The sequence below is a fragment of the Somniosus microcephalus genome, chromosome 3, assembly GCF_052327205.1.
Source record: "Somniosus microcephalus isolate GS21.2 chromosome 3, FLI_Smic_1.0, whole genome shotgun sequence".
Taxonomy (NCBI): Eukaryota; Metazoa; Chordata; class Chondrichthyes; order Squaliformes; family Somniosidae; genus Somniosus; species Somniosus microcephalus.
The window spans coordinates 312596935-312620677 of record NC_140989.1 but is presented as its reverse complement, the minus strand read 5'-3'; the positions used below and the strand labels follow the sequence as shown (position 1 = coordinate 312620677).

General features: G+C 42.7%; 1 protein-coding gene across 2 annotated transcripts in view; it reads right to left on the bottom strand.

The window, feature by feature from the left end:
• zfyve9a (zinc finger, FYVE domain containing 9a) overlaps positions 1 to 23743 on the bottom strand; it is a 150163-nt gene that overhangs the window by 102428 nt on the left and 23992 nt on the right. The gene's annotated exons all lie outside the window — the stretch shown is intronic.

Sequence of the window (23743 nt, the reverse complement as noted above, 5' to 3'; positions counted from 1 at the left end):
CTAGATGCAGGAAGGATGTTCCCGATGGCAGGGGAGTCCAGAACCAGGGGTCACAGTCCAAGGATAAGGGGTAAGCCATTTAGGACTGAGATGAGGAGGAATTTCTTCACCCAGAGAGTAGTGAACCTGTGGAATTCTCTACCACAGAAGACAGTTGAGGCCAATTCATTAAATATATTCAAGGAGGAGTTGGATATATCTCTTAAGGCTAAGGGGATCAAGGGATATGGGGACAAAGCAGGGACAGGGTACTGAATTTGGATGATCAGCCATGATCGCATTGAATGGCAGAGCAGGTACAAGGGGCCGAATGGCCTACTTCAGCTCCCATCTTCTAATAGATACTAAAATTTAAACTGACTTCTCAGAAACACCTAATTTGAGGTCCTTGAACAAATCCGGAGTCTAGAAAGACAAACTTGTCATAATTGACTCTTTTCTAAAGAACTAGAAATACTGGTCTAACCAGCAGGCGAGTTTATGGACCAGGATAAGAATATAAGAAATAGGAGGAGTAGGCCATTCAGCCCTTCAAGCCTGCTCTGCCATTCAATGAGATCATGGCTGATCTGCTGCCTCAACTCCATTCACCGGCCCTATTGCCATATCCCTTGATGCCCTTACTAGTCAGAAATCTATCGACTTCTGTTTTGAATATACCCAATGACTGAGCCTCCACAGCTCTCTGGGGTAGAGAATTCCAAAGATTCACCGCCCTGTGTGTGAAGACATTTCTTCTCATCTCAGTCCTGAATGGCCTACCCTTTATCCTGAGGCTGTGGCCCCCGATAGTAGTTCTACAGTAGTCAATAAACTAGACCATGTTGGAACAATTGTTTCTGCAAGAAAATGTATGGAATGCTGGAATTTAAGATTGTAAATGCTAAATTTGATCATTTGTCCAAAAGCATGTTATTCTTATATGGAACACCAGAAAGAGCAATGATATATTTTAGTATGCCTAGAGTACATATACTACAAAACTTGCTCCGTGGGAGATGAAATACAAGGGTATTAAAATATTCATGCAAAAATCATATTTTGTTACCAAGTACTTATTACCAGCAAGATTAGTTTTCTTCCTTCTCCTCACTCTATTTTTAAAAAGTTCATTTATATATTTTTTTAATCATCTGGTAGAACCAAGTCTCTTAAATGGGAAATGTAATTTTCACTGACATACTGAAAATCTAATGCTTTGATACAGACTGCCCTTATACCTTCTTAATAATTAGTTATTTGCAGCTCGGTGCCACATTTTCTCACTGCATTAAAAGTAATCGTAGCAAATTCAAAATCATTCATACTTTCAAAAATCAGTATCTATAAGAAATTCAATACTAACAGGCCTAGCAAGCCACTCCGTTGTACCAAACCGCTACAACACACCACATGGACTGCAGCGGTTTAAGGAGGTGGCTCACCAACACGTTCAAGGGTAATTAGGGATGGGCAATAAATGCCGGTCTTACTAGTGACGCCCACATCACAGGAATGAATTTTAAAAAATTTTTTTAAATCTTGCTGTTTACCAAACTCCCTACTTTTGAAGTAGTTATCAGCGATGTGCTGCACCTGAACTGGGCTGAGACCAAGGTCCTGGTGGAAGGAATAAATAGAACTGTAGCAAGAACTTTAAAACTAGCAAAAGGGGATAGTTCAGATTGAAATAACCACCTATAAAAGGAATTTACAACCCAGACACAGGCCATTTGGCCCAACAGGTCCATGCTGGTGTTTATGCGCCACATGAGCCTCCTCCCACCCTTCTTCTAAACCCATCAACATATCCTTCTATTTTTTTCTCCCTCCTGTGCTTATCTAGCTTCCCCTTAAATGCATCTATGCTATTCACTTCAACTACTCATGTAGTAGAGTTCCACATTCGAACCGCTCTCCAGGTACATAAATTTCTCCCGAATTTCCTATTGGTTTTGTTAGTGATTACTGTATCTTGCATCTATGGCCTCTAGTTCCGGTCTCGTCCCAAAAAGTGGAAACACCTTCTCTAAGTCTACCAAGCCCTTTCATAACCTTAAAGGGGGAAAAATTTGGTTGATTTGCGCCTCCCGTTAGCGCAAAGGGTGCCAACAGGGTGTAAAACAACTAGCGCCTGGGCGCGGTGCCGCTAACACCTCCGGTGAAATTCAGTGGGAGGTTAGCGGCAGCGGTAATAGTTAAGAGGACGTCATCGGCGTGCGCAGCGCCCCAACTTACCGCCGGACGCTATGTCCGACGGGGTCAGGGGGGCCGACCTGCGGCCAGGTCAGCACTAATTAAAGGGATGGTGCCGGGTGGCCATTTTTGTTGCTGGCCGCCTGCCAGCACCTGCCCGCTTTGTCGTCATCGTTCCCCCCCCCCCCCCACTGCCGAGTACCGGCTGTGCTCCTTCTTGGGGCGCTACCGGTGAGTTTTGGGCGCGGGGTGCTAACTTTTTCGGGGTGCTAAAAGTAGCACCCCGGCAAAGTTAGCACCCTAAAGAGTGGGTACGACCCAATTTCCACCCCCCCAAATATCTCTATCAGGTCATCCCTCTAACTTCTCTTTTCTAGAGAACAAAAGAGCCCCAAGCCTGTTCATTCTTTCCAGGTAGGTATAACCTCTCAGTTCTGGTATCATCCTTGTAAATCTTTTTTGCACCGTCTCCAGAGCCTCTATGTCCTTTTCAGAATATGGAGACCAGAACTGTTCACAGTGCTCAAAGTGTGGTCCAACCATGGTTCTATACAAGTTTATCATTTCTCTGTTTTTCAATTCTATCCCTCTAGAAATAAACCCCAGTTGCTTTGTTTGCTTGTTTTTTTTTAATGGCCTTATTAACCCATGGCCAGCGTTAGTAACCTAAACATAAGTAAGAGGGATGAGAGCACAAAAAGAGAAAAAGATAAGAAACTCAGGGAACAGAAAAGGTTATATAGAAGTAATAAAGTACTACTTGCTTCAACAGGTGTACACCAGTGACAAACTCCAGTTCTGCCAATTGTCCCAACCACACCACCTAACCAAATCCTGTGTTATTTTTCCATATCCCTCCAGTATACTTGCATTCTTACTTCCATCATTTTTATAAAAAGACAAAAAATTTAATATTTAATATATCTGCCATATCTTCATCTTCCAAATTATCTTTTTATATCATCTTCTAGTCTTTTATTCCATATTCTCCTTTAACCCTTCAAATCATTTTCTCCTCCCCCACTACACTATAATCCTCATGACTTTCTCTAGTATTATTAGCCGTTAGTGTCACATGCCTCCCTTTTAAGTTGTTTAGCTTTAATCTATTTATTGAAGAATAATTCGATCCTTTATGAACCCCTTTTGGAATATATCAATTTCTACTCAATCCCTTTCTCATTTAAAGTTCTACATCAAAACTTATGAAATGCCCCTTTTGTCTCAGCCAATTTTTTTTCCCCCTCAGCTGTTCAATAAGCCCCTTGACCATGTTCACCTGGCCCAGTCTATTGTCTCAAGTGGATGTAAAAGATCCCATGGCACTATTTTGAAGAGGAGCAGGGAAGTTATCCCTGGTGTCCTGGCCAATATTTATCCCTCAACCAACATCACTAGAACAGATTATCTGGTCATCATTACATTGCTGTTTGTAGGCTGCTGCGTTGCCTACATTACAACAGTGATTGCACTTCAAAAAGTACTTCATTGGCTGTAAAACGCTTTGGGACGTCCAGTAGTCATGAAAGGTGCTATATAAATGCAAGTCTTTCTTTCTACTCACAATTACAGGGTCCCTCTTGTCCTCACCTTCCATCCCATTGAAGTAACTGTGGCCAGAGTTTGACTGGAAATTGGTTACGCAGGGGTCACAGAAGTGGAATGTTTATTTGTCCATGACATTTGATGTTTGTTTTAATGGGTATAGATACCAAGGGGGGGGGTTATAGTCAAGCAGCTCAGGGATGAGGAGATCAGGGCAATGCAGCAGAGAGGCTTCATTATTCTTGCGAAGGCAGCTAAAGTCACTGCCTAAATTGCACAAGGCCTGGGGTGTGCCACACCTGAAGAAATGGAGGTTAGAGACAATTTAAGCAGAGGGTTTGATGGATCTGCTCTCGGAAAGTAGCACACCACATGATTCTTGGGATTTTACAGTCTAAGAGAGGCCTGGATAGCACAAATTGAGGGGGGCTAAAGAAGGTGCAGCTTGGCAGCCATGCCTGAAAGCTCAAGGAAAGACAGACAGAAAGCTCACCCCTTTCCTCACACTGAATTTAAAAGGGCATCATATCTGGCAGTGTGCGTTAAGTCACCCAGGAATTTTACCACAAATCATGCAGCATTTTACACCTCTTTCCAGCTTTTGTGGGAAAAATAAATCACAGGTTGGTCATTAACATACATGACTTTTAACCACTGTCCATCCCTTCCACAGTTTTGTTCATTATTACAAAGGGCCCAAGAACATAAGAAATAGGAGCAGGAGTAGGCCATTTGGCCCTTCGAGCCTGCTCCACCATTCAATGAGACCGTGGCCGATCTTCTACCTCAACTCCATATCCCTCGATACCCTTACTAGTCAGAAATCTATCGACTTCTGTTTTAAATATACCCAATGACTGAGCCTCCACAGCCCTCTGGGGTAGAGAATTCCAAAGATTCACCACCCTCTGAAGAAATTTCTTCTCATCAGCCCTGAATGGCCTACCCTTTATCCTGAGGCTGTGGCCCCTGGTTCTAGACTCCCCAGCCAAGGGAAACATTCTCCCAGCATCCATCCTATCAAGCCCTGTAACAATTTTGTATGCTTCAATGAGATCCCCTCTCATTCTTCTGAATTCAAGAGAATACAGGCCTAGTTTACTCAATCTCTTCTCATACAACAGTCCCGCCATCCCAAGAATCAATCTCGTGAACCTTCGTTGCACTCCCTCTATGGCAAGTATATCCTTCCTTAGGTAAGGAGACCAAAATTGTACACAGTACTCCAGGCGTGGTCTCACCAAGGCCCTATATAATTGGAGCAAGACTTCTTTACTCCTGTACTCAAAACATCTTGTAATGAAGGCCAGCATACCATTTGCCTTCCTAATGGCTTGCTGCACCTGCACATTCACTTTCAGTGACTCATGCACAAGGACACCCAGGTCCCTTTGAGCATCTGCATTCCCCAATCTTTCACCATTTAGCAAATACTCTGCCTTTCTGTTTTTCTACCAAAGTGGATAACTTCACATTTATCCACATTATATTCCATCTGCCATGTTCTCGCCCACTCACTGAACCCGTCGAGATCCCCACGAAGCCTCTTCACAATTGACACTGCCACCTAGCTTTGTATCATCAGCAAATTTGGAAATGTTACATTTAGTCCCCTCATCCAAATCATTGATATAGATTGTGAATAGCCGGGGCCCAAGCACCGATCCTTGCGGTACCCGACTAGTCACAGCCTGCCATCCTGAAAAAGACCCGTTTATCCCTACTCTTAGTTTTCTGTCTGTTAGCCAATTCTCAATCCATGTTAGTATATTACCCCCAATTCCACGTGCCCTAATTTTGTTCACCAACCTCGTGTGGGACCTTCTGAAAATCCAGATACACATCATCGGTTCCCCTTTGTCAACTCCACTAGTTACATCCTCAAAAGAACTCCAATAGGTTTGTCAAACAGGATTTCCCTTTCAAATCCATGTTGACTCTGCCCAATCTTGCTATTAGTTTCTAAGTGCCCAGTTATTGCATCCTTTATAATAGATTCCAGCATTTTCCCCAACTACTGATGTGAGGCTAACAGGTTTGTAATTCCCCGTTTTCTCTCTCCCTCCTTTCTTAAATAGCAGGGTTACATTTGCTATCCTCCAATCTGCAGGAACTGTTCCAGAATCTATAGAATTTGGGAAGGTGACAACCAATGCATCCACTATTCCAATGGCCACCTCTTTCAAAACCCTAGGATGTAGATCATCCGGTCCTTGGGATTTATCGACTTTTAGTCCCATTAATTTTGCTAGTACTGGTTTTTTTTTTTTTTTTTTTTTAAACTAATAATTTCTTTAAGTTCCTCATTCTCGTCACACCCTTGGTTTTCTTGTATTTCTGGGAGGTTTTGTGTGTCTTCCTCCGTGAAGACAAACAGTATTTATTTAATTTCTCTGCCATTTCCTCATTATAAATTCTCCCGTCTCTGACTGTAAAGGACCTACATTTACCTTCGCCAGTCTTTTCCTTTTCACATACCTACAGAAGCTTTTACAATCTGTTTTTATATTTTTCGCTAGTTTGTGCTCATATTCCATTTTCCCTTTCTTTATCAATTTCTTGGTCCCCCTTTGCTGATTTCTAAAAAGATCCCATTCCTCAGGCTGGCTGCTTTTTCTGGCAACTTTATAAGCTTCCTCCTTTGACTTAATACTAGCTTTAATTTCTTTTGTTAGCCATGGTTGGATCACTTTTCTTTTTGGGTTTTTATGCCCTAGAGAAATATATGTTTGTTGCAAATTATGCATTATTTCCTTGACTGTTAGCCATTGTATGTCCATCTTTGTGTAGTCTCTCAATCTACCATGGCCAACTTGTTCCTCATACCCTTGTAGTTTCCTCTGTTTCTTTTTGTTCTTAATGTTAAACCTATCCCTTTCTCAGACACGAGTGTACCTACTGTGAATTTCCAGTATTTTCGCTTTTATTCAAGGAACCATGGACGTTCTGTACCTACAATACAAAATATATTGCCCAGATTCCACATCGATTTGACATGGCCATTGTTGCATTCAATTGTGCAAACCAAAAATCCCTCATGGAATTTTTGAATGCAAAGGAATTTGAAGAATATGACTTGACCTTCATAGTTGCAAATTGAACATTTTTCTCTCAATGGACTGCAGTGAAATTTGATATTGTGTACAGTTGAGAATTTATTAAATCCATTTAATATTTTCTGCTGCAAGCAAGTTTTTTTTTTAATGCATACAAGAGTACATTATCTAGAAAAATCACCTGCTAGAAATCAGAACTAAAAGTGGAAAACTAGAGGCGCAAGGCACTCTGACAAACCTACTGTGCCTTTCCAGTATTCCAGCCCAACAAATTTATTCTGGAAATCATGCAATTCAATCAAGAATAAAGTGTAGATTGTAGAGATACAGCTGGAAGACATGGGGAAAGGCAAAAACGAGCAAGATCTTAGACAAGCCAGGATGGCAAAATAAGAGTCTATTTCTGATTAATGCAATTAAAAGTATCTCAGATTTGTAAACATAATGACCTAGAAATTCATCTCTGGCGGTGTCGGATCGGCCGCCCGTTATATGCAGCACCTGATATTCAGTTCCATTGGCTGCGTATAACGGGCGGCCGATCCAATACCACCCATTTTGCGCCATTGCCCGAGATGAATTTCTAGGCCAATATTGTGGTGTATGTGCCTTTAAGAGCCCCCTGTGTACTGTAATGCCGGTAATGGCCACTCGGGCTATATAAGCCTGTATAGTGTCTTGTATCTGTTAGTTCACCTCCAGACTTTGTTCAGTAAACACCTGTGAAACCAACTCCTGCATTCCGTGTCTCCATTAACACACGGATACAACAGTGGCGACGAATTGGAAATGGACTTACCTGCATTTCGGCAGCACCTCAAGGAGATTGATTCCTCAGACGAAAGTCGAAGAAAAACAAGAAGAAAAAAAAGTGGTTTCACCAGCTAGCCGAGCTGGTGGCAGGTACTGCAATAATCCTTCCTGGGCGGCGGGCTGGGGCTCCATCGGCTGGCTCTGCAGCGGGGCCGAGCAGCGAAGGCGGAGGCAAACAGAGACAGAGGGTGGAGCACTCGGGAGACGGCCGGCGCTGCAAAGCAGGTCGGCGTTCGGACCAAGCAGAGGGAAGGAAAAGTCCCAGAGAGTCCGGCAGGAACGAGTCTCCACCGATTAAAAATACCTATGTAAATAAAAACCGCGGAGAACAGTGTTGTCAGCAGCGGCAGGCGCCATTTTTTTTCTGCGGGGAAGAAAGGAAAGCGCGGGAGGCGCCATTTCTTTTTCAGGATGCTTAAGACTGGCAATATTACTGCTTTCGATAGCGATAGAGGATTGGACCATATATGTGGAAAGAGTGGAGGTATATTGCACAGCAAATGAAATAGAGGATGATAAAAAGGCATCAGTACTTCTAAATCTAATGGGCGCAAGGACATACGGGCTGTTACGAAACTTAATCACTCCAGCCAAACCGAAGGACAAGAATTTTAAGGAGACTGTTGATACCCTACAGGAGCACTTAAACCCAACACCGCTGCTGATAGCGGAACGATTCAAATTCTTCAGGAGGAATCAGCACAATAATGAAAGTAACGCTGATTACCTCACCGAATTAAGGAAGCTGTCAAAGCACTGCCAATTCGGGGCAGGACTGGCAGATTCTCTTCGAGACAAATTCGTCTGCGGTCTCCTAAGCGAAGGAACACAGAAAAGGCTACTTTGAGAAAGATTTGACACTGGACAAGGCTTTCAGTGTGGCTGTATCATACGAAGCAGCCGCAAGAGGAGCTGCAGAGATACAGCAAAAGCCACAGGACTTCGGCACCCATGAAATGACACGGGGTTGCGAGAGATGTTATCACTGCGGCAGATCCACCCATGACCAGAGGGACTGCTGGTTCAAGGACAAAGCATGCAGACAATGCGGAAAGTTTGGACACATTGCACGTGTATGCCGATCTGGAAACAAAAAATCCACGGACAAGAAAAAAATCAGTAAGTACAGAAAGGTACAAATGATGACGGACAGTAGCTCCGAAGACCAGAAGAGCGATAGCGACTCTGGAAACAAGAGACTAAGCTGTCTCAAATTACATAATGTAATTGCCAAAGATGATTACCAGACCATTTGGGTTACCCTCACGATAGCGGGGTCCCCAGTTAAAATGGAGCTAGATACAGGATCAGCTCTGACCGTCATAAGTCGACGGGATTACGAGCGGCTATTTCCACATATACCTTTGAAAGACACATCCATTATCTTGAAAACATATACGGGGCAGAAAGTATACCCCAAAGGGAAAATAAGGGTGCCTGTTGTATACAACGGCAAGGAAATACAGAAGTTGTATTTATACGTTCTGCAAGATGGTGGTCCACCGCTGTTGGGACGTGAATGGATCAGGAAGATACGTTTAGACTGGCACTCCATTCAGGCACTGACGGTGACCAGTAACAAAAAAATGACGACGTCATACCTGAACGATTAAAAGACATCTTGGCCAACGCCAAAGAAGTGTTTCAACAGGAACTAGGAAACTTGAAAGGCGTAACCGCCTCAATAAAAGTGGAAGATGCGGCAATTCAAGTTTTTTAAGGCAAGGCCGGTGCCATACGCAATTCATCCAGCAGTCGAGGCAGAGCTGGAGAATTTGGAAAAGGCAGGCGTATTATCCAAAATAGATTGGAGTGAGTGGGCAACACCCATCGTCCCGGTCATGAAGAAAACGTTGAATAATGATAAATCTGAAGAACAGAGAAAAATTCGCATCTGTGGGGACTTCAAGGTGACTGTAAACCCGGTCCTTCACACGGTACAGTATCCTCTTCCGAGGATAGAAGATATTTTCGCCTCACTATCCAGAGGGAAACGTTTCACCAAAATTGACTTGGCACAGGCATATCTACAGATGGAGGTTGAGGAGGCCTCTAAAAAGTATCTCACGATAAACACACACACAAAGGCCTGTACCAGTACAATCGACTGGTTTTCGGAGTAGCATCAGCTCCAGCTATCTGGCAAAGAGCTATGGAGCAAGTCCTCCAAGGGATTCCGGGGACTCAATGCTACCTAGACGACATCCTTGTAGCAGGAGAAAACGACAACGAGCACCTTGCCAATTTGGAGCAGGTGCTCACTAGGCTGAGAGAACAGGGCCTACGAGCAAATCGCCCCAAGTGTGAATTTTTCCAGAAACAAATATCATATTGTGACCACATAATTAACGAGGAAGGGTTGCATAAGTCACCTGAAAAAATTGAAGCGGTCATAAAAGCCCCAGCACCTGAAAATGTCTCACAATTAAGGTCGTTCCTGGGATTGATAATTTATCATAAATTTTTACCGAACTTATCAACTCTTCTGCACCCTCTTAACGAACTGCTACAAACGGGAGTAATTTGGAAATGGAGCAAAGACTGTAAACGTGCCTTCCATAAATGCAAAGGCTTGATCACGTCCAAGGAAGTTTTGGCTCATTACAACCCATCACTGCCAATCAGACTGGCGTGCGATGCATCCCCTTACGGCGTAGGAGCGGTATTATCGCATAGATTCCCTGATGGCTCGGAGCGGCCAATAGCTTTTGCGTCACGCTCATTGAACTCAGCTGAGCGCAACTATGCCCAGATCGACAGGGAAGCACTCAGCCTGGTATGGGGAAGTGAAGAAATTCAACCATTACCTACACGGACAAAAATTTACCTTGTTGACTGACCATCAACCCCTCGTCTCCATATTCAACCCTAAAAAGGGTGTTCCCATTATGACAGCGCAAAGGCTACAGAGGTGGTCCCTTTTCCTAGGGGCACACCAATATGACATAGAATACAAAGGATCAAAACAGCATGGGAATGCTGACGGTTTATCGCGCCTACCGTTGCCAACGGTAGAAGAGGCACCTACAGTGTACCCAGTGGAGATGTTCCACTCAACCATAGTGGAATGTCTACCAGTGACAAATTCTGCCATTGAAAAGGAAACGAGAAATGACAACTCTCTCACGAGTCTACGATTTAACGGTGAAGGGATGGCCAGCACATGGCAAACCACTGTTGCCAGCATTCTCGCAAAGAGGAGAACAGCTGTCAGTGTGCCGAGGAACCTTGATGTGTGGGTCCAGAGTAGTGATTCCACCCAAACTCCAGGATAAAGTGCTAAAGGAGCTTCACAATGGGCATCTGGGTGGAGTGAAAATGAAGAACCTAGCCAGAGCGTTTGTGTGGTGGCCAGGTATCGATGGAGACATCGAAGAAATGACCAAGAGCTGCCGAGGATGCCAGAAGGTCCAAAACGCCCCACCACAAGCCCCTCTACATCCATGGGAGTGGCCCTCATCTCCATGGCAAAGGGTACACATCGACTTTGCTGGTCCATTTATGGACTCAATGTTCTTAATCGCGGTTGATGCACACGCCAAGTGGCCGGAGGTAATAAAGCTGCCTGAACAGATCTGTTCTGATAATGGACCGCAATTTGTGTCCGAAGAATTCAGGAAGTTCTTAAGAAACAATGGGGTTAAGCACTACACGTCCGCCCCATACCATCCCGCCACCAATGGATTGACTGAAAGGTTTGTCCAGACCTTCAAGAAGGCCATAAAGGCCATGGGTAATGAAGACATAAATCTACAGCATAAGGTAGATAACTTCTTGTTTGCATACAGGAATGCAACACATGTGGTTACAAACCAAACTCCCGCCATGATGTCCTTCAACAGAAGCCTAAGATGCCGGCTGGATTTGATCAAGCCAAACATCAGAAGGGACGTGGAGAACCGGCAATTTCAAGGCATGAATGAAAGGCCAACTAGAACCTTCCAGATAGGTCAACAAGTTTTGGCCCGGGACTACCGTACCGAGAAATGGCAGCCTGGAACTATTTGCACACGACTAGGACCGCTGATATATACCGTGGACATTGGAGAAAGCATAATAAGGCGCCATGCTGACCAGATCATAGAGTCATCCGAAAAGGGGCAACCTACACCACAACTCTATACGCCTAATGATGAAGCAGAGATACCCATAGTATCTACCTCCGATCCGGTGATACTGGAACCAGATGAACCAGACACTGGCATTCAAGCCGAATCGACCTTGCCAAAAGAACCTACTACACCACCAAAAACTACTACACCACCGAGGCGTTATCCGGACCGAGTCAGGAAGCCTCCAGAGAGACTGACTTATAATTGATTAACTGCAGCAAATGTGTAGATTATTGTTCTTGTAACATGTTAATCAATGATTACTTAAAATGTTACGTACTGGTTGTCTAAAAGGGGAGGAATTGTGGTGTATGTGCCTTTAAGAGCCCTGTGTACTGTAATGCCGGTAATGGCCACTCGGGCTATATAAGCCTGTATAGTGTCTTGTATCTGTTAGTTCACCTCCAGACTTTGTTCAGTAAACACCTGTGAAACCAACTCCTGCATTCCGTGTCTCCATTAACACACGGATACAACAAATATATTTCAAGTAATAGATCAGTTTGTATGACATCTGTCATTGGGAAAATGCTGGAATTCGTTATTAAGGAGGTAATAGCAGGACATTTAGAAAATCATAAGACAATCAAGCAGAGTCAACATGGTTTTATGAAAGGGAAATCGTGTTTGACAAATTTGCTAGAGTTCTTTGAGGATGTAACAAACAGGGTGGATAAAGGCTGAACCAGTAGATGTTATGTATTTGGATTTCCAGAAAGCATTCGATAAAGGTACCACATAAAAGGTTACTGCACAAGATAAGAGCACACGGGGTTGGGGGTAATATATTGGCATGGATAGGGGATTGGCTAACTAACAGAAGAGAGTCGGGATAAATGGGTCATTTTCCGGTTGGCAAGCAGTAACTAGTGGGGTGCCACAGGGATCAGTGCTGGGGCCTCAACCATTTACAATCTATATTAATGACTTGATTGAAGGGACCGAGTGTACTGTAGCCAAATTTGCTGAGGATACAAAGATAGGTGGGTTAGCAAGTTGTGAGGAGGACACAGAGTCTGCAAAGGGATAGGTTAAGTGAGTGGGCAAAATTTTGGCAGATGAAGTATAACGTGGGAAAATAGGAGGTTATCCACTTTGGAAGGAAGAATGAAAAAGCAAATTATTTTTTAAATGGAGAGACTACAAAATTCTGCAGTACAAAGGGATCTGGAGGTCCTAGTACATGAAACACAGTTAGCATGCAGGTACAGCAAGTAATTAGGAAGGCTAATGGAATGTTGGCCTTTATTGCAAGGGGTATGGAGTATAAAAGTAGGGAAGTTTTGATGCAACTTTACAGGGCGCAGGTGAGACTGCACCTGGAGTACTGCGTACAGTTTTGGTCTCCATATTTAAGGAAGGATATACTTGCATTGGACGCAGTGCAGAGAAGGTTCACTAGGTTGATCCTGGGGTGATGGGGTTGATGTATGACAAAAGGTTGAGCAGGTTGGGCCTATACTCACTGGAGTTTAGAAGAATGAGGGGTGATCTTATTGAAACATAAGATTCTGAGGGGGATTGACAGGGTGGATGCTGAAAGGATGTTTCCCCTAGTGGGGGTATCTAGAACTAGGGGGCATAGTTTCAGAAAAAATGGAGGGAAGATAGATTATGAAAGTAAATTAACAAAAAATATAAAAAGATAGCAAAAGTTTCTATAGTTATATAAAAAGAAAAAGGGTGGCTAAAGTAAATGTTGGTCCCTTAGAGGATGAGACCAGGAAATTAATGGTGGGAAACATGGAGATGGCAAAAACGCTGAACAAATATTTTGTATCAGTCTTTACGGTAGAGGATACTAAGAATATCCCAACACTGGACAGACAGGGGGCTCTTTTGGGGGGGGGGGGGGGGGGGGGGGGGGGGGGGGGGGGGAAGGGAGGAGCTAAATACGATTAAAATCACTAAGGAAGTGGTACTTGGTAAAATAATGGGACTCAAGGCGGATAAATCACCTGAGCCTGGTGGCTTACATCCTAGGGTCTTGATGGAAGTGGCGGGAGGGATTGTGGATGCATTGGTAATAATTTTCCAAAACTCCCTGGACTCAGCAAAGGTCCCGGCAGATTGGAAAACTGCAAATGTAACACCCTTATTTAAAAAGGGTAGTAGGCAGAAGGCTGGAAACTATAGACCTGTTAGCCTAACATCTGTGGTTGGTAAAATTTTAGAGTCCATTATTAAGGAAACAGTAATAGGACATTTGGATAAACATAATTTAATAGGACAAACTCAGCATGGTTTCATGAAGGGGAAGTCATGTTTGACAAATTTGCTTGAGTTCTTTGAGGAAGTAACATTCAGGGTGGATAAAGGGGAACCAATGGACGTAGTGTATTTAGACTTCCAAAAGGCATTTGACAAGGTGCCACACAAAAGATTATTGCTCAAGATAAAAAATCACAGGATTGGGGCGGGGGGGGGGGCGGTAATATTCTGGCATGGGTGGAGGATTGGCTCTCTAACAGAAAGCAGAGAGTTGGGATAAATGGTTCATTCTCAGACTGGCAATCAGTAACTAGTGGTGTTCCGCAGGGGTCAGTGCTGAGTCCCCAACTCTTTCCAATCTATATTAACGATTTGGAGGGGGAGACCGAGTGTAACATATCAAAGTTTGCAGATGATACTAAGATGGGAGGGAAAGTAGTGAGTGAGGAGGACATAAAAAACCTGCAAAGGGACATAAACAGGCTAAGTACAATACTGGAAAGTGTGAGGTTATGCACTTTGGCAGGAAAAATCATAGAGCAAGTTATTATCTTAATGGCAAGAAACTGGAAAGTACTGTAGTACAAAAGGGATCTGGGGGTCCTGGTGCACGAAACTCAAAAAGTTAGTATGCAGGTGCAGTAAGTGATCAAGAAGGCCAATGGAATGTTGGCTTTTATTGCTAGGGGGATAGAATATAAAAACAGGGAGGTATTGCTGCAGTTGGACAAGGTATTGGTGAGACCGCACCTGGAATACTGCACACAGTTTTGGTGTCCATACTTAAGAAAAGACATACTTGCTCTCGAGTCAGTACAAAGAAGGTTCACTCGGTTAATCCCAGGGATGAGGGGGTGGTCATATGAGGAGAGGTTGAGTAGATTGGGACTCTACTCATTGGAGTTCAGAAGAATGAGAGGCGATCTTATTGAAACATAAGATTCTGAAGGGGCTTGATCGGGTGGATGCAGTGAGGATGTTCCCAATGATGGGTGAAACTAGAACTAGGGGGCATAATCTTAGAATAAGGGGCTGCTCCTTCAAAACTGAGATGAGGAGAAACTTCTTCACTCAGAGGGTGGTAGGTTTGTGGAATTTGCTGCCCCAGAAAGCTGTGGAAGCTACATCATTAAATAAATTTAAAACAGAAATAGATAGTTTCCTAGAAGTAAAGGGAATTAAGGGTTACGGGGAGCGGGCAGGAAATTGGACATGAGTCTAGGGTCGGAATGGTCGTGGCCCTGTGGGTAGTGGAGCGGGCCCAGGGGCCGTGTAGCCTGGTTCTGCTCCTACTTCTTGTGTTCTAATTCTGTTAGATTTCAGGAGATGGTTTTATTCCTGTTCCTGGCTGGGGTGGGGTGGAGATCGCCTTTACAGAAGGCAAGTACTGTAGAAAATATAGGGACAGAGTGATCTCCTGGATGAGTTTCGATCGCCTAGATGGGTCGGAGAGGAATTGCCCAGATTTTTTCTCCCAAATTGGCCATTGTTTTTTTTTTAAATCTGGTTTTTCGCCTCTCCCGGAAGATCACATGGGTTCGGGTGGGATGGAGAGTGATAGTAGATTTGAGGTTAGGATCAGATCAGCCATGATCTTATTGAATGGTGGAGCAGGCTCGAGGGGCCAATTGGCCTACTCCTATTTCTTATGTTCTTATGATGACCAAAAACTTGGCTTAAGAGATGGATTTTGAGGAAGTTTTAAAGGATGGAGAGGTGGCGGTTTATGTATAGTGGGACGGAACTGGCGGAGGGAGTTTAGGTGTACAATTAAATCATCAAGGATGAAGAGTCACTTGCAGAGATTTCAGTAATGAAGATACTATGGACTTAGGAGGTCAATCAACAAAGATGATTTTGTGTGAGGCATAGTGTGATTTGGGCATTGCAGGTAATTGAATGTGTAGGAGTTAATTAGGTTATCGGGCATATATGGTACATGAAAGCACTTGGCTCATTGGACATTTGAAACATCTGATATCTGATAAAGTTTTATCAGGTTATCATTGCAGTATTATTTTTCACATGAGGTAGCAATTTACTGCCCATGAAAAACCTACTATAAATCAAATAAATATATTTTCCCCGTACAGCCACAAGACAGGATAAAACCTGATGATCTTTTGCACAATGAAGCAGACACTACCAGTGTTCTATGGCTGGATAGGCCATCCCAGTCATGTGATCTAGTATCAATTAAAAATAACTACAAAAATCAAAAGCAAAAACATTGAGAAGTTGTCCAGTTCATATCAGTTAAAAACATAGATCCAGGCTCCATTAATAGAGACACCTAGAATTAAAATTAGTTTCTAAAGTAGATAAAAGGAGAAAAATAGATGACGGGTTGGTTTTCGCTCCTTCCAAACTGGCCACCACCCACCTCCCCAATTGGGACTACTAAAAATGGGGTGGGGGGGGGGGTGTAAGAAAGAGAAATCCGAAGCCCGATGGTCATGCATTTTTAACACAAGTGCCAAGCATAAATAAAAATTATAGCTGAAAGTGCACCATTGTCACTGAGGCAAAATCAATTCCTTGATCTACAGCCCAAAACTTTAACCTCTCTTTTCCTTTTACAGATGTTAATTGATCTGCTGTGCATTTCCAACATTTTAGATTTCCAGAACTTAGTTTTCTTAATCCAGGTTTCAAAACTGCTGCTTGAAATTGTGCTTTTTAAAGTCATAACACTCAGTTTTCAAACTGCTACTTAAATGAATGTGAAATAGAGACCTTGTTAAATGATCTCCCCAGTTTAGCAACTGCTACTCATTCCAGTAAGTTGAAATTCTTACTACTGCAAATTACGATTTTACACTGTTTCAAACAGCAATTAAGAGTCGTTAAAATCAAGTTATATTTAATAACTTTAAGATTAGCATAATCCCACATCCTGTTACAATTTAGTAACACTTCTGGCATCGTTAATGCTTCGATAAATAACTTTTGTTAATAGGTAACATCTGCAATATATACTTATAAGTCTAATAGGTGGCACTTTGGTACTCCTATTTTTCCTGTTATTCCTACTTGCTCGAGAGGTGGCACTGTAATCACTCTCAGCCTATTACAACAAACACTGTTAAAAGATGTACCATTTGTTCCAACTAGGGATGGATTCGATCAAGCAAAATCTGTCGATACCAAACTGACTGGAGTAACAAACTGCCAAATGTAGAAGACTACAGGAGGCAGATTAATAAATAAAAATTAGGCAACACATTTTAGAAACCAGAAGAATAAAAATGAGTCAAATTTCTCAAACAGTGAAGGCACCGGGGGTCTAGGTACGCAGATACACAAGTACTTAAAAAAAGTGGACAGGTTAAAAAAACTATTAAGGCAGCAAATAGCTATTATTACAAGAGGGATTGAATACAAAAGGCAGAGGTAACAACTGTTCAAAATGATGTTTAAGCAATATCTGGAATAATGTGCATCGTTTTGGACTCCTCACTATAGGAGGGAGAAAACGTGCACAATTACCACAATTATATTACAAATGAGGAGTTCAGAGCAACTAGGGCTATGTTCTCTTAAACTAAGTAGATTGAAGAAGATTTTAATACAAGCATTTAAAATGATAAAAGGAACAAATTAAGCATAGGTAATTTCTACTGGTAGGTAAATCAAAGGCAAGGGCCATGATCTCAAAATAAGCACTATCTATAAAGAGTGAGTTTAGAAGTATTTTCAGTTTTCGAAATGTGGAATGTTTTGCCACAACTGGTCATCGTTGAAAAGAATGATTAAAACAATCAAAAAGATATTGGAGAAATACTTTAAAATATTAAAAGAACAGAGCAAAAGAAAAATGGAACGGTTTAAAATCAGCTCCCAGGAACAACCTAAATTCAATACAGGGTTGAATGGCAACCTTTGGTGCCAAAAATTTGTATTTTTCCATCATGGTGAAAAGTAGAAAAAAATTGAAGGTGCAGCAGTCACTTTTGTTAGGGAGGCAGGGGCAGAAGTAAAGCAAACTTTTGAAGTGAAGATGCTAAAGAGTGAAAATTGCTCCCAAAAAAAAGTACTCATTTAGCCCTCGACATTCAGTGGCATTACCATCTTCGAATCCCCCACCATCAACAACCTGGGGGTCTCCATTGACCAGAAACTTAACTGGACCAGCCACATAAATACTGTGGCTACAACAGCAGGTCAGGGGCTGGCTATTCTGCGACGAGTGTCTCACCGCCTGACTCCCCAAAACCTTTCCGCCATCTACAAGGCACAAGTCAGGAGTGTGATGGAATACTCTCCACTAGCCTGGATGAGTGCAGCTCCAACAACACTCAAGAAGCTCAACACCATCCATGACAAAACAGCCCGCTTGATTGGCACCTCGTCCACTACCTTAAACATTCACTCCCTCCACCACGCCATGTCTTCAGTATGTTCCCTCTAAATTTTTTTTCATGTGCAGTCCATCTCAATTTGCTGCATCTTTTCCGATGACAACAGCTGGTGAGAAGCTTGCGCAGGACCTCCCGATCGATGCGAGACTGCTCACCTGCGCAGCTTCGGGGGAGCATTGTTCTCTACCATCTACAAGATGCGCTCCAGCAACTCACCAAGGCTTCTTCGGCAGCACCTCCCAAACCCACGACCTCTACCACTAGAAAGACAAGGGCAGCAGGCTCATGGGAACACCACCACCTCCAAGGTCCCCTTCAAATCACACAACATCCTAACTTGGAAATATATCACTGTTCCTTCATCGTCGCTGGTTCAAATTTCAGGAACTCCCTACCTAACGCCACTGTGGGAATACCTTCATTACATAGACTGCAGCAGTCCAAGACGGCGGTTCACGACCACCTTCTCAAGGACGATTAATGCGGGCCTCGCCAGCAACACCCACATTCTGCGAATGAAGAAAAGAAAATGAATGACCCAGATTTTGCAGTCAGCGGCAAAATGATGGTGCTCACTGCTGACCTCGAAGAAAGCTGCCCACAAAGATCTAGCGATCTCTGCGGCATGGATTTCACCTCTCCCGGTGTTCATTTCATTCACAAAGGTTATTCAGCAATAATTCTGATTTAGTATGCCATTAAAAAAAAAGTTACACCTCATTAACTTTAAGGGTTTTTACAGCGAGAATAGTGTAAAAAGTCAAATCAAGTGATTTCTAAAGATTTCCGTCTGCGGGGACGTCAACTGCGCACCCTGTGGAGAAGCAGGGAATCACTGACAGCAATTTCTGGATTTCCATGTGTAACTGCGCGTGTGCAGATACCAGAAGCTGCTGCCTGTTTCAGAGTAATGACAGTGAAGGCTGACAGTTTCGCTGTCATTACAACCACAAAATCCGGGCCAATGTATTGGTTTTGTCCTACTTGTTAAAAATTGTACAAAATTACTTTCTCACTATTTTGCAGAGCCTGAAACTCATTAGACATTTTAACAGAATTTTCAGAGTGCATGATAAAGTACTGCTGAATAATTCCATAAAGTCAAATATTTAGGAGCTCAGCAAAGGAGGCTGAATAGTGCAATGTAGAATATCACGGAATTATACTTCCATTTTTCTTCCGCAATCACCAACTGCTTATTTGGATTGATCATTTTAGCTTGATAAAAATCAAAGCAAAATGCAATGCTAACTTTATTCTAACCATCTCCATCCAAAATGAGGCATTACTGAGCTATGATAAAGCATGGCGAATTTCATTTGGATATCAAGAGGTCATGGAGAAAATGACACAGAACTGGCTGTGTTTTGGCATTTTAGATTCAACATTATAACTGTCTACCAATTACAATTTAATATAATGTAGAAAGCAGGCTGCGTGAAGGACTTTTCCTCCAGTAGTATTAAATATAAAAATCAGAGACTTTGTCACTTTTCCTTTACATGTAACAAGTAAATTGCTCTACATTTAACTATAAAATTGACCCATCAAAATTAACTATTTTTAGTATCATTCCCTCACTAGCAAAAATTTCCTTGGTTTTGAGTATAAAAAGAAAGCCATATCCCATAAAGGTGAAAATAACATTTTTGCAAGATTCCCTTTTCTCATTCAAAACAACTTTAAAAAAAACATCAATTTCCAGTCATCATTTCCAAGTAACTTAAACAAATGTCTTCCAATGATACTGGCTGCAAGGAAGTGTACAAGATCAAACTTGGAACTCACCTTTTAGTTTTTCTCTCCCAGTGGTAAACAATCTGGTCTCAACTTCCCTAGGCATAAGAACACAAGAATTACAAGCAGGAGTAGGCCATACAGCCACTCAAGCCTGCTCCACCATTCAATAAGATCCTGGCTGATTTTCGCTCTCAACTCCACTTTCCCGCCCGATCCCCATGTCCCTCGACTCCCCTAGAGTCCAAAAATCCATCCATCTCAGCCTTGAATATACTCAACGATTCAGCATCCACAGTTCTTTGGGGTAGAGAATGCCAAAGATTCACAACCCTCGGAGTGAAGAAATTCCTCCTCATCCCAGTCTTAAATAGCTGACCCCTTATCCTGAGACTATGCCCCTAGCTCTAGACTCTCCAGCCAAGGAAAACAACCTCTCTGCATCTATCCTGTCAATCCCCCTCAGGATCTTGTATGTTTCAATGAGATCACCTCATTCTTCTAAACTCCAGAGAGTATAGGCCCAATCTACTCAATCTCTCATCATAGGACAACCTTCTTATCCCAGTAATCAGTCTAGTGAACCTTCATTGCACCACCTCCAAGGCAAGTATATCCTTCCTCAGATAAGGAGACCCAAACTGTGCACAGTACTCCAGGTGTGGTCTCACCAAAGCCCTGTACAACTGTAGCAAGACTTCCTTACTCTTGTACTCCAACTCTCTTGCAAAAAAGGCCAACATGCAATTGGCCTTCCTAATTGCTTGCTGTACCTGTATGCTAACTCGGTTTCCTGTATGAGGACATCTAATAGTTTCTCACCATTTAAAAAATATCCTGATTTTCTATTCTTTCTACCTCACAATTCCCCACGATGCTCCATCTGCCACCTTACTGCCCACGCACTTGTCTATATCCCTTTGCAAATTCTGTGTCCTCCTCACAGCTTACTTTCCTACCTAGCTTTGCATCGTCAGCAAACTTGGATACATTACACTTGGAATCCTCACCCCTCCCTTAATGGCACATCATAGATCAGGATTCCAGAATAGAGAATTACAGCTGCAAACCTGGTTTCACTACTCCTTTGCAAAACACTGCAAAAGCCACAAACAAAAAAGGCCAATCAAATAGGTGGCAGCCATTTAATTTCTTGGTGTACAAGGATATTTTGTTAAGTTTAAGTCAATTTACCTTCATTACATTAGTTTTAGAAAACAAAATGACAGAAAGCACACTTTAATCATGCATTACTACGAACTAATGATTTTAAAAGTCTTGTAGCTCAGAGCACAGTTCTGCTGCATGCCATCTCAAACTGAAATTCCACAGCTAAGCAGGTGATGCATAGAACCATGGAATTTCATCTCCAGGTTCAAGTACATACATAAACTTCTGTGCTTAGTTAATATTCTCCATACCTTCAATTAACTTAGTCTTATTATTCATACCAACCATTATTCTATCCACCACATGGATTTGACTATTTATTTGAATGCCAACAATTTTATTTTACTGTTAAGCATGCTTTCTAACAAAAACAATTTTTGCATTGTTAAAACAGGTAAAGGAATATGCAAAATGAACAATTCAATATATTTTACCTGCATAATATGCAAAAATAGTTTTATAGATTTACATAAAAGGTAAACTATATATTTGCACTAAGACGTTGGGGCAGAAATTCCTCCCCAAACGCGCGAGTACGGAAGGGGTACTCACGTGTCTGGCCGGAGGAAATGCCGGTTTTCAGCATGCACAGCGCATGCGCTGAAAACCGGCATTTCCTCTCCTCTCACCCAAGAGTTGAAGAGGCTAGCGCGTGCGCTGTAGGGGGCAGCGCGTGCGTCTTGGATTTCCTCTGTTTTGGGGGATTTGCGCATGTGTAAAGGCCTCCGGTCTTTACGCTTGTAAAAAGCACACGTAAGTATTTATTTTTACAGGTAAGTGGTGTTTTAGTGCAATTTAGAAAAAAAAATTCCACAGGTTTATTATTTTAAAGAATCTACAATAAGGTAAGTTTAGTTTTAGACCCTTTTTATTAAAAAATTATTTTTCTCAAAAAAAAATTGTTTAAATTATTTTTTTAAACTTATTTATACTTAATTTAATGATTGGGATGTTTTTTTTAAATTTTATTTAAAGTTTAAGTAGTGTTTTGGGGTGCAGTACTTCATGAGTTTGACAGTTCTTACTCTCAAACTTATGAATGAAGTTTCCCCTCCCCTGATTGGCTGAACAGTGCTCACCTGATCCCAGCCGGCACATCGCACTAACTACGCCGCTGGGTCAGGTTAGCACAGTGCGCCGACATCAGAACCTGGCCACTGACGGGAAATCCACTGCGGGCCAGGTTTCAGATGTCGGCGCGCAGGGTGAGCGCACATCGGGGGCTTGCACGCGCGGCAAGCCCCCGACACCAAGTTCTGGGCCCATATCTATCCCCTAGTTTTAGATACACAAAGGCAACAGTAACTTATCAAGATTTGTATGAATGCACCTTACGAGAGTTACTGAATATTGGGAAGACCAAAGCCATCGTCGTCAGCCCCGGCCACAAACTCCGTTCCCTAGCCAACAACTCTATCCCTCTCCCTGGCCACTGTCTGAGGCTGAACCAGCCTGTTCGCAACCTTGGTTTCATATTTGACCCAGAGATGAGCTTCTGATCACATATCCACACCATCACTAAGACCACTTATTTCTACCTCCAACATCGCCTGACTCCACCCTCCACAGTCTCAGCTCATCTGCTGCTGAAACTCTCATCCATGCCTTTGTTACCTCTAGACTTGACTATTCCAACACACGCCTGGTCAACCTCCCATTTTCTACCCTCCGTAAGTGCAAACTCATCCAAAACACTGCTGCCCATGTCCTAACTCGCACCAAGTCCGATTCACCCATCACCCCTGTGCTCGCTGACCTACATTGGCTTCCAGTTAAGCAACGCCTCAATTTTAAAATTCTCATCTTTGTTTTCAAATCTCTTCCAGCCCTAAAACCCTCAGATATCTGCACTCCTCCAATTCTGTGGCCTCTGGAGCATCCTCGATTTTAATCGCTCCACCATTGGCAGCCGTGCCTTCAGCTGCCGAGACCCCAAGCTTTGGAATTCCCTCCCCAAACCTCACTGCCTCTCTTTCCTCCTTTAAAGATGCTCCTTAAAACCGCTCTCTTTGACCAAGGTGTCAAATTTTGTTTGGCAACGTGCACGTGAAGCACCTGGGGACATTTTACTATGTTAAAGGTGCTATATAAATACAAGTTGTTGTTGTTCAGAAGAAGTTTACTGCAACTTACTCGCAGGCAAGAAATTTCTGTATTTTTTAAATTCCCACTAATTTTCCCGCCTCCTTTCCTACAGGCACTTACTAATTATGCAGCCCCGCAGACTCCCATGCCAGCCAGTCCTTTGCCCAAATGGCCAATATTAATAAGTGTGAACAAGTGTGCGGGCTTTTGGGTCACAGGTAGAAATACAGGCAAGCCCAAACCCATCAGCATCAGATATGCACACAATTCCAAACAGGGTGGAGTACCATAAGATAGAAAACAGAACAGGAAAAGGAATCTTGACTGATTACTCCTGCTTAATCTGTGGCAGTGGATTATAGAGCCCCTACAGTCACATCAACTAACAGAAGAAAAAGTACTGAACCTGCGACTTTTCTGATCTACATGACTCAGTGTGTAGCTGAGTCATCAGAAGCAATTCATGCTGAAGACAAAT